Here is an 11,159-nt window from a genome sequence, read left to right as displayed (position 1 = left end):
CAGGCTTGTGTCCATTGTCGCAAAAGGCCATCTGGCTCACTCATGTCCCTTTAAGGAAGGAAATCTGCCGTCCTTCCCTGGTCTGCCCTAGACTTGACTCCAGAGCCGCAGTGATGTGGTTGACTCCGAAATGGCTGAGGGAGTCATTCCGTTCAACGTTGAAGAGAGATGAGTGATAGGTGCCAACCTTGCTCTGTGGATGAAGTCTCCAGTGCCAGTGGCTAGTGAAAAGCCGCAGGGTGACTGGAGGGAGGCAGTGGGCAACTTGAGCCTGAGGTGTTAGAGAATAGCAGTGGGACAGACAGAATGATTGAATGGTAAAGCCCAGATGCAGGACAATCAGCAATGGCCCCTCTGTGCATTTGAATGCTGTGCCTGATACTGTAGAGCTTAGTTAAAAGGCTTGGAATGATGACAAACAGGAGTGAGGAGGAAGAGGAAACATATTGCTGAGGGGTTAGGAACCAGTGGCAATGATTAATGTAGTTGAAACTTTATTGCTGGAACAGCACAGCAGGTCAGGCAGCATCCAGGGAACAGGAGATTCGACGTTTCGGGCACAGGCCCTTCTTCAGGCCTGTGCCCGAAGCGTCGAATCTCCTGTTCCCTGGATGCTGCCTGACCTGCTGTGCTGTTCCAGCAATAAAGTTTCAACTTTGATCTCCAGCATCTGCAGACCTCACTTTCTCCTCAATGATTAATGTAATCAAAGATCAATGATTAATGTAATATAGATTTACACCAGGGAAGGGGGGGAGATTTCTTTATACTTTCCTGATACATGTCTACAATCCAAATAAAGATTGGAGAAAGTGGGAAGAGGAGAAAGGATTCAAAGGCATTTAGGAACCAGGTTATAAAATATAAATAGAATTAATTCTGAACTGCATAGTTTGTATTGACTGCTCTGTATCCATGTTGTACTTTTAACGTCTTTGTATGTATTCAGACTCTCTACACTTGAGAATATACCACGCTGAAGGTGTGAACCCATTAAAAAAACTGAAACATGTGTTGAATCTTATTATTTGCTGTTATTTTGCCGCATTTCAGTGTTCACAAATTTCAAATCGTTAACGCAGAGAGAAAAAAATGATTCATTAAGTGGGCAGACCAGCATAATCCGGTTTGAATAGACACTTCTGGAGCCACTCCTCATCATTATGATGTGCAACACGTACCAACCATAGAATCCCTACAGTTTGGAAGCAAGCCATTCAGCCCGTCAAGTCCACATTGGATTCCCCCTCCCCCGCCCCGAATCCCAGACCCACTCCCGCTAACCTATCCCTGTAACCCTGCACTTCCTGTGGCTCGCCCACCTAGTCTGTACATCCCTGGACACTATGTCCCATGCACATAGAGTCATTGAGATGTACAGCACGGAAACAGGCCCTTCGGTCCAACCCGTCCGTGCCGACCAGATATCCCAACCCAATCTAGTCCCACCTGCCAGCACCCGGCCCATATCCCTCCAAACCCTTCCTATTCATATACCCATCCAGATGCCTTTTCAATGTTGTAATTGTACGAACCTCCACCATTTCCTCTGGCAGCTCATTCCATACACACTGCTGTCTGAGTGAAAAAGTTGCCCCTTAGTTCTTTGGGAGGAAACCAGAGTGCCGCGCAGATATGGGGAGACTGATGTTGCAAAGTCCATGTTGACAGTCGCCGGAGGGTAGAATCGAATCTGGGATCCTGAATGGTAGGAGGTAGCAGTGCTAACCACTGACCCAACGACGGGTACAACTCACTTAAAATCCCTCGATACTTTAATCTTGTCCTCGTTTGGAACAAAAGAGTGATTTGACATTCGCCGACCAAGCAGGGAAAATGCACCTTTGTAGAGCTGTACCATTTGTACATCCACCCACTGGAATCCCACAGGAACTGGGAGGTGGGTGTGGGGTGGGACGTGGGGGGGAAGGGCTGGGCAACACATCGACGATGTTACCTTCTCGTGGTAATTGTCAGTGTTACCCTGTAATGTTCGCTGTCTCAATAATGCTTCCCACAGGACTCTTTACAAAGTGCCTCTGATTGAGTGTTTTCCTTCTCGGCTTGCAGTAGGTATTGATAAAATGGCCGATTTTGATAATCAGTGATGTCACAGCACAGTCCTGCATCAGAGAGCACAGCTTCGAGTCACTGAGTTACTGGCTGGTGGTTACAAGTGAAGGGCTTGGGATTGATGCTCATTAGTGAGACTAATCTTTATATAGTAAATGTAATTGAACAACAAAGCCAGGCAGACAGATTTTGGTTAGTATCACCAGGTACTATTTTTTAAGTGAGGAAGAGGTCAGGAAATTATCTGGACATTAACTTAAATGCAACATTTCTAAGACAATGTTAATGAACAAAATGGTTTTGCTGGTGAGTTTAGGACAGGCAGAGTAATCAGGCCGGGGCATGAGTTTAGTTTTTATTTTAGATTGAAAGAATCAAGTCAGTTCAGGGTGACCAGTCAGAAACAATTTCCAGTGCGTGGAAGTTCCAGGCCAGAGGTGTTTGTGTGGAAGCCCTCAAGTTTTTCAAACTGAGAAAGTTTAAGCCATCAGAATTGTACAAGGTTCAAGCCCGGGAGATTCCAGTTTGGAAAGGAGTTCAAACAGTTTAAGTGAAAGCGTCGCAGGTATTAGTGAAGGGATGGCAGGTGAATAGGCAAACATTACACGGTCTGGGATTGTGGGAGAGGACTCAAGGCTTCTTACTGATGGAGCAGTGAAGGTGGTTACTTAGTCCTTCAGACTGTGTCAACCCTCTGGTACAGCCAGGTAAAAACAATGACTGCAGATGCTGGAAACCAGAGTTTAGATCAGAGTGGTGCTGGGAAAGCACAGCAGGTCAGGCAGCATCCGAGGAGCAGGAAAATTGCCATTTCGGGCAAAAGCCCTACATCCTCTATTCCTGATGAAGGGCTTTTGCCCGAAATGTTAGATTTTCCTGTTCCTCGGATGCTGCCTGACCTGCTGTGCTTCTCCAGCACCGTTCTAACCTAGACTCTTTGGTACAGCCGCCTGATTAGTTCCCCCTTCCCTGTTTACGTTTAGAAAGAAAAAACTCTCATGGGACATGGGCATCGATGGAAAAGGGGGCAGTGTCTGAGAAGTGAGCCTAATTGAACAGAGACCACACAAACCAGATCGGGTGAAATTGACAAGCTGTTCATTACAAGCGATATCACTGGAAGAGGAGCTGACTAGGCCGACACAGAACTGACCGTCTGTACAGGGAGATCAAGGGTTCTCTCCCCTGAGCTGAGAATCAAGCCAGTTTTTATAGGAACACTCACAATGATCCTAATTAAAAATAGGAAAAATACAATGGTCTTGATAATCAAGTAATCCAGTTATGACAGTGATAATCGCAAAGCAGTTATCATACAGTCTTAGAGATGTGCAGCACAGAAACAGACCCTTTGGTCCAACCCGTCCATGCCGACCAGATATCCCAACTCAATCTAGTCCCACCTGCCAGCACCCGGCCCACATCCCTCCAAACCCTTCCTATTCATATACCCATCCAGTTGCATCTTAAATGTTGTAATTGTACCAGCCTCCACCACTTATCTGAAAAATGTCCTGAATCTAGGTACAATGACGCATTGATCAGTCTTACATGGAATCAGGAGATTTCAGTTCTCCTCGAGGGTAGGTGAGAATGTCCCTTTTTTTGGCAGTAAGGTGTTGCTCTCCTGTGAGCGAGGTATTCTGGTGCCTCCCCGTCTGACCTGTCCTTTGTGTGGCTTTGGTATCACTGGGTTACGATCGGGTCCAGGAGGCTTATTGTCAGGTTGTCTTGGGAAGTGTATTCTCTGGTCTGTGAGTGACTGTGGTCATGTCTGGTTTCCCTTGTCAGCCTGTTTTGGTCAATGCTGAGACATTCTGGGTGCTCCTTGTATGGTTTGGACAGGCTTGAGTTTCTGTGTCCTGTGTGGCCATGCTGTGGGTAGGCAGGGTGGCAGCTGCTTGGCCCCGATTGTGCTAAAACAGAGTTGCTTGCTAATCCATTTCAGAAGTCAACCAGCTTGCCCTGAATCTGAAGTCAAATGCAGGCCAGATCGGGTGAGCTCTTTCATTTTAACGATCCATTAATGTCACCATTAAATGTGACAAGCCAGAGGTCGCACATTGGTTAGCACTGCTGCCTCACAGCAGCCAGGGACCCTGGCTTCGTTTCCACCCTCGGGTGACTGCCTGTGTGGAGTTTGCAATTCTTCCCGTGTCTGCGTGGGTTTCTTCCCACAGTCTAAACGTGTGCAGGTTAGGGGAACTGGCCGTGCCCCAAAGCTAGACTAATTAGTCAAGGTGTAGCTGCAATGCTCTTCAAAGGGTCAGTATGGTCTCAATGGGCCGAAAGGCCTGCGAGTAGTTGTAAGGAGAGAAATGCCTCATTAAATGGACTGAGGCAAAACCTCGGGCAGACAGAAAAGTCGCTTATCTTTACACGGGTAGCTTCCTCTTCTGCACATTCCAATCTTCCTTCACACACGACAAATAAAGCAGATGTCTCTCGGTGTCACAGGTTAATGTGTAAGGTCAAATTCACCCAGAGTGCAAGCAATTTTACCCTAGATAGCGCATAGAACAATACAGGAATGGGCCCTCCGGCCCACGATGCTGTGCCTAATGTAATGCAAAATTAACCTAATCCCTTCTGCCTGCCTTTTTGGTTTATAGTCGGTGAACGTGAGGGCTGCTGATGCTGGAGATCAGAGTCAAAAAGTGTGGCACTGGAAAAGCACAGCAGGTCAGGCAGCATCCGAGGAGCAGGAGAGTGGTCCCTTGGTAAAATCTATTGGTCTATATCCCTCCATTGCTTCCATACTCATGTGCTTATCTCAACATCTCTTAAATGCCCTGATCATATCTGCCTCCACTGCCACCACTTTTACATTACAAAGAAGAGAATGCTGTTTCATTAGTCTATGGGTGGCTTGGAGATGTAGCTCAAGCTGTTAGATTTCATATGACTTTTTAGTAAAGATCAAGTAGCAATGCAGTTACAAACAGAATAACACTGGGCATTGGATATCTCATCTACTGTGCTTCCTGAGTTGCTTGTCTGAAGGACAGAATGATACAGGTACATTGACATAAGTCAACACAAGTTAGGGAGAGACTTAGCTGCTTTCTAACTGCTCCGTCCCTCCAGAGAATAATCTCAGATTCTGAAATAAGGTATTAGCATGTTGAGATATTGGCAAAAGAAATCTGCAGTCAGGCTGCAGGCACGGTGGCTCAGTGGTTAGCACTGCTGCCTCACAGCACCAGGGACCCTGGTCTGATTCCAGCCTCGGGCATCTGACTATGTGGAGATTGCACATTCTCCCCGTGCCTGCGTGGGTTTGCTCCAGCTTCCTCCCAGAATCCAAAGATGTGCAGGTTAGGGCGGATTGGTCATGCTAAATTGCCCATAGTGTTAGGTGCATTAGTCAGAGGGAAATGGGTCTGGGTGGGTTACTCTTCAGAGGGTCGGTGTGGAACTGGTTGGGTCAAAGGGCCTGTTTTCACACTGTGGGGAATCTAATTTAAATGTTTTCAACAGCAAATGGGAAAAGGCACTACAGAAAGCTCTATATTCACTTGCTTGGCTTGGCCAAGAGAGAGAGCAGATAAAACCTGATGTATTAGCAAAATCTGATTTATACACATCACTCACACACAGGCACACGTGCACACACACACACACATTCTGAACAATCTGGCCAAGTTGTTAGTTAAGTGCAACGAACAATCTATTTGTGGGAAACAAGGCACACCATTGCAAAAGCCTGATATATCAATGCCTTCTGAAATTCTTCCCGTTTTAATTTCCATTTACCTTCCTCCTCCTCAACACCGTTTTGCAACCTCTGTAAAATTTCTTGTGTTTTGTTGCTGCCTCTTTGTGATCAGCTATGATCGTGTTGCATGGTGGTGCTGGCTCAAGGGGCGAATGGCCCATTCCTGCACCTATTTTCCATGTTCGTTTTCTCTGTCCCCCTCTGTCCATGGCCACCTTAGGCTGTCTTTCTTATCAATGTCTTCTATTCACACAAGTACCTACAGAGATCCTACTGCCTCAATGTTGCTTGTAGTGCGAAGGTATCATTTAGCCCTCACAGTTGAAAAATGAACTGAGTGGTCCGTGGATGTTGGGTTCATCCTCTGCGTCATCTTCGAACAAGTGTGCAACATTGTCATTCTGGTATCCTCTGACATCACTCCTAGACCTAAGGAAGATTGGAAGATCCACATCTCCTCCACTTACATCTTTCTGTGTTCTGGTGACTTCTCAACTTTGGATACAGCAAACCCATTTAATAACTCCCCCGTTGTCGAAACCACCTTCCTCCTCTTTCACTATGACTTGAGTGTGGGCTCCCTTGGTAAAGACAGCTGTAAATTTAACATAAGATGCCCCCACCCCTCCTCCCCTTTTGATCCCTCATCAGTGCTGTCCCTTTTACAATGGGGGGATGTGGGTGTTGGACTGGGATGGACCTTGGGACCCTTTCACCACACAGCATCGACATTGACATCGACTAGTTTCCAAATTCCACTCTCCACCACCAACTCATCCCACATCCAACCCTCCCAACCGCCCACTTGACCTGTCCCACCCATCCATCTTCCTTCCCACCTATCCACTCCATCCTTCCCACTGACCTGTCACCATCACTCCCCTGCATCTACCTATCACCTTTCCCTCCTAACCACAAACCCAATGGTCCAGCACACTCTATACTGTAAACTAATTGAACAAAACCAATTGATGACAGCAGCTTAAAAGTGGCTCTGTGGCAACAGTTAAAGCGTTTCAATGGGATGTAACAAAATTAAATAGACCGAGTTTCCTTTCTTTCTGGTGGTGGGAATTGGATAAAGATTTGTCTCTCACTGTGTCTCACACACACAAGGGTATTGGGGAAGAAAAAGCGTTACCGCAGTTAGGTGGTAGTGTGGGGGAAAATAGATATATTAAAAAATGTAAATAGACCTGTGGCTTCAGGGGTGACGATGCACTGCACTCACTGCAAAGTGAAAATGACACTCCCGATGGCTCAGCGCTCTGCAATGAGCGTTCCCAGCTAAAATCTTACTTGTGTTGGCCTCCCAAGGACACTGTCATTCTCCCTCCTTCCCAGGAGGACACCGAGGGGGGAATCCAACATTCTCAATGGTGCATCAGTCAGCGCTCATAGTCGACCACATGTGCTCCGCTTCACCGCGGCTGGGTCAGGGTGGAGCCAACTTGGGGGCTTTGTCCCGGCTGGTTCAGCTCCCAAGGCTGTGTTCACGCTCAGCACTTCCCTGTTCAAACCGCGGTTACTTTCAATTCCTGGTCATTGTGGTATTTCACAGCATGTATCTCCTCCTCTGAATTTCAGGGGGAGGGCCCCCTTTAACAAACCGAGGCTGCAGTTTCTCAGTTTGGTTTTATTTGGGAGGGGGGGGATAACTCCAGGTACAGAGCAATTTTCATTTCCAGGAAACCCACTGAGAATCAGGCTAGATGTAGGGAAGTTGAAGGCGGGAGTGAACATACAAATCAGGAAAACAAACAGACAAAATGCGGAGAGACCGGCAGCTAAGGTAGGAATGGACTTTTTTTTTAAAAAAAAGTGTTTTCTGCAGGCATACTGATTGTACAAAGAGAGTTAAAAAGGAGGACAAAGTCGCATGACACCAGGTTATAGTCCAATAGCTCATCCCTGACGAAGGGCTTCTGCTCTCGGATGCTGCCTGACCTGCTGTGCTTTTCCAGCCCCGCTCTGATCTTGACGCTGATCTCCAGCGTCTGCAGTCCCCACTTTTGTACAGTCCGACAGGTTTACTTAAAATCACAAGCTTTCGGATCACCTTCACAGGGGAGAGGAGCAGCGCTCGGAAAGCTTTGTGATTTTAAACGCACCCCCTGTGGGGCTGTAACTTCGGACTCTATCCCACCTCAGGAGAAAGTGAGCGCTGCAGACGCTGCAGAGTCAGTGTCCAAAAAGGGTGTCGCTGGAAAAGCACAGCAGGTCAGGCAGCATCCGAGGAGCAGGAGAGTCGGCGTTTCAAGCAGGAGCTCTTCATGTGTTTGGGGGGGGGGGGGGGGAAGGGGGCTGAGAGATAAATAGGAGGGTGGGGCTGGGGCTGGGGAAAGGTGATAGATCAATGCAGCTGTTCTGTACATGGAGTTATCCCCCCCCTCCCAAAAAAAAACCAAACTGAGAAACTGCAGCCACGGTTTGTTAAAGGGGGCCCTCCCCCTGAAATTCAGAGGAGGAGATACATGCTGTGAAATACCACAATGACCAGGAATTGAAAGTAACCGCGGTTTGAACAGGGAAGTGCTGAGCGTGAACACAGCCTTGGGAGCTGAACCAGCCGGGACAAAGCCCCCAAGTTGGCTCCACCCTGACCCAGCCGCGGTGAAGCGGAGCACATGTGGTCGACTATGAGCGCTGACTGATGCACCATTGAGAATGTTGGATTCCCCCCTCGGTGTCCTCCTGGGAAGGAGGGAGAATGACAGTGTCCTTGGGAGACCAACACAAGTAAGAGTTTAGCTGGGAACGCTCATTGCAGAGCGCTGAGCCATCGGGAGTGTCATTTTCACTTTGCAGTGAGTGCAGTGCATCGTCACCCCTGAAGCCACAGGTCTATTTACATTTTTTAATATATCTATTTTCCCCCACAGAGGGCGAGAGACAGAGGGGCTGCCTAACTGCGGAGGTACTTATTTTTCCCCAGCACCCATGGTGTGTGTGTGTGTGCAGGTGTGAGACACAGTGAAAGACACAAGGTGCACAAATCTTTATTCAATTTCCACCACCAGGAAGATAGGAAACACAATGGGCAATTTAGCAAGGAAACCCATGCAGACAGAGGAAGAACATACAAGGCTGGAGTTGAACCTGGGTCCTTGGTGCTGTGAGGCAGCAGTGCACAGAGCCTCTTTTAAGCTGCTGTCATCAATTGGGTTTGTTCAATTAGTTTATAGCCCAGAGTCTACTGGAGCATTGAGTTTGTGGTTAGGAGGTAGAGGCTTGTATTGTTGCAAACCAACTGTTAAAGTTTTTAAAAGATCCATTTCAGACCCTTTGACGTAGTTATAACTGAAAGATGTTGATTTCAGCTGCTCAGGGCATGGCTTCAACTGCCGGTTGCAATAATTGGATGCATCTTTTTCTATTTTAAGTGGTAGGTGTTGAAATGCCACATTGTTTATCAAACGATGTTGTGGGCAGTTTGGAATGACTGCAGGCTAATGTGTAAATACATAGCAATCAATAAATGGTAAGTATAATTCTCAGCGCAAAAGGCATCAGCGTGCTGGAGCAGCTGTGCACTAAACATTTCTGGAAAATTCTGGATCAGTGGTGCTGGAAGAGCACAGCAATTCAGGCAGCATCCGAGGACAGGCAAAATCGACGTTTCGGGCAAAAGCCCTTCATCAGGAATAAAGGCAGAGAGCCCCGCTCGATTTTGCCTGTCCTCGAATGCTGCCTGACCTGCTGTGCTCTTCCAGCACCACTGATCCAGAATCTGGTTTCCAGCATCTGCAGTCCTTGTTTTTACCTCATTTCTGGAAAATTCCCTCCTTTGATTTTTGTTTCCATGTCATACAGCACGGAAACAGACCCTTCGGTCCAACTCGTCCATAATCCCAAATTAAACTAGTCCCACCTGCCTGCTCCTGGCCCATATCCCTTTCCCGTTCATGTCCTTATCCAAATGTGTTGTAATTGGGCTCACATCCACCATTTCCTCAGAAGGTTCAGTCCACACAAGAACCACCCCCGCGTAATTAAAGTGGTCCTTCACATTTTTAAAAAAAAAAATTCTCTCTCCTATTACCTTAAAAATGTGTCCCCTAGTCTTGAAATCACTTCCCTCGGGGAAAGACTTCTACCATTAACTCTATCTATGCCCCTCATGATTTTATAAGCTTCTGTCAGACAGCACCTCCATGCTTATCAATAATGAGCATATGCTCACACAAGGCAGAGGAGCGAGCACTCTCTACCATCACTCTCCCAGAGCAAAATACAATCAGCTAAGTCAGGGAGGTGACAGTATTGGAAAGGTCTCTGAGCCTATATATGCACAGAAATTAATTGGTTATGTTCTGACACTTTAAGCCATTATTATTTGATGAAGCGAATTATCTGAAATGTCGAATTTATTTAGCTGTGATGTTTGCCTCCTGTCCCCCTCCAGAATGGTTTAAAGTCAGAGTTGGCGTCTTGTTTGCAGTTAAAATGCAAAAAGGGCTGTTTGAGAGATTAGCTCTGATCTCCAGCATCTGCAGACCTCACTTTCTCCTGTTTGAGAGATTAGCCCTGTTTTATGCAACTCTGCGTTCCGTGGGCAAACATCAAAGGGGAAAATCGAGAGAAGCATCTTAACTCGGTTCACTCAGAATTGATCTCTTGGCAACGTGCTCGCTAAACCAATGTAGTGGCTGCAGGTTAATGAATGCAGCCTGGTCTCTGAGCATTCACAGAGAGAGAGAAAGAAAGAGGGAAATATAGCGTGAAGATAACTGTGGCTTCAAGTACGTATTTTGTCCTTTTTTGTAAAAGAGAGGTTGAATGAGAGGTGCCCGGCAATCTGTAAGAAAGCAAACAACTTGTGAGGCTGTTAGTTCTTTCAAAAGTTGGAACAATAGAAGCAGCCTGAATGGGTGTGGCTTGAGCTCCCACCCACAGAACAACAACTTTTACTTTCTTTTTGTTTTTCAGTAGCTGGGGTTGTGAAAAGACTGCCACATCTCTTTTTGCTACAGCTGAAAACGGGAGTTCGCTCTCTTTCTCTCCCTCAGAATTGCCTTTTGATGTTCTTTCCTCCTGGATTGGAGAACTGCATGTGAGAATCTGACTCTGAACTTGCCTTTTGCCAAGATTCTGCTAATGGGCTGTTGCTATATTTGATCAGTTAATTAGTGATAGCTACTGTGTCTATTATTTTGTTAAGTTTGAATTAGGGTATTCCAACTCCTCCTTCTTTGCCTATTTTATTATAGTGGATGAATAAAGTGCTGAAAAATGTGTTGCTGGAAAAGCTCAGCAGGTCAGGCAGCATCCGAGGAGCAGGAGAATCGATGTTTCGGGCATAAGCCCTTCTTCAGGAATGAGGCTGGTGTGCCAAGCAGGCTGAGATAAAAGGTAGGGGGGAGGGAAT

General features: G+C 46.8%; 1 protein-coding gene and 1 long non-coding RNA gene across 2 annotated transcripts in view; both read left to right on the top strand.

The window, feature by feature from the left end:
* Positions 1 to 11,041, top strand: part of LOC122541339 — a 12,393-nt gene extending 1,352 nt beyond the window's left edge. The window contains exon 3 of the long non-coding RNA XR_006309570.1: positions 10,721 to 11,041. This is a non-coding gene — a long non-coding RNA (uncharacterized LOC122541339). The remainder of the gene's footprint in view (positions 1 to 10,720) is intronic.
* LOC122541254 (nuclear factor 7, brain-like) overlaps positions 1 to 11,159 on the top strand; it is a 27,691-nt gene that overhangs the window by 4,488 nt on the left and 12,044 nt on the right. The window lies entirely within an intron of this gene.

Source organism: Chiloscyllium plagiosum, chromosome 37 (genome assembly GCF_004010195.1).
Source record: "Chiloscyllium plagiosum isolate BGI_BamShark_2017 chromosome 37, ASM401019v2, whole genome shotgun sequence".
NCBI classification, from domain to species: Eukaryota; Metazoa; Chordata; class Chondrichthyes; order Orectolobiformes; family Hemiscylliidae; genus Chiloscyllium; species Chiloscyllium plagiosum.
This window is presented reverse-complemented; position numbering and strand designations above follow the sequence as displayed.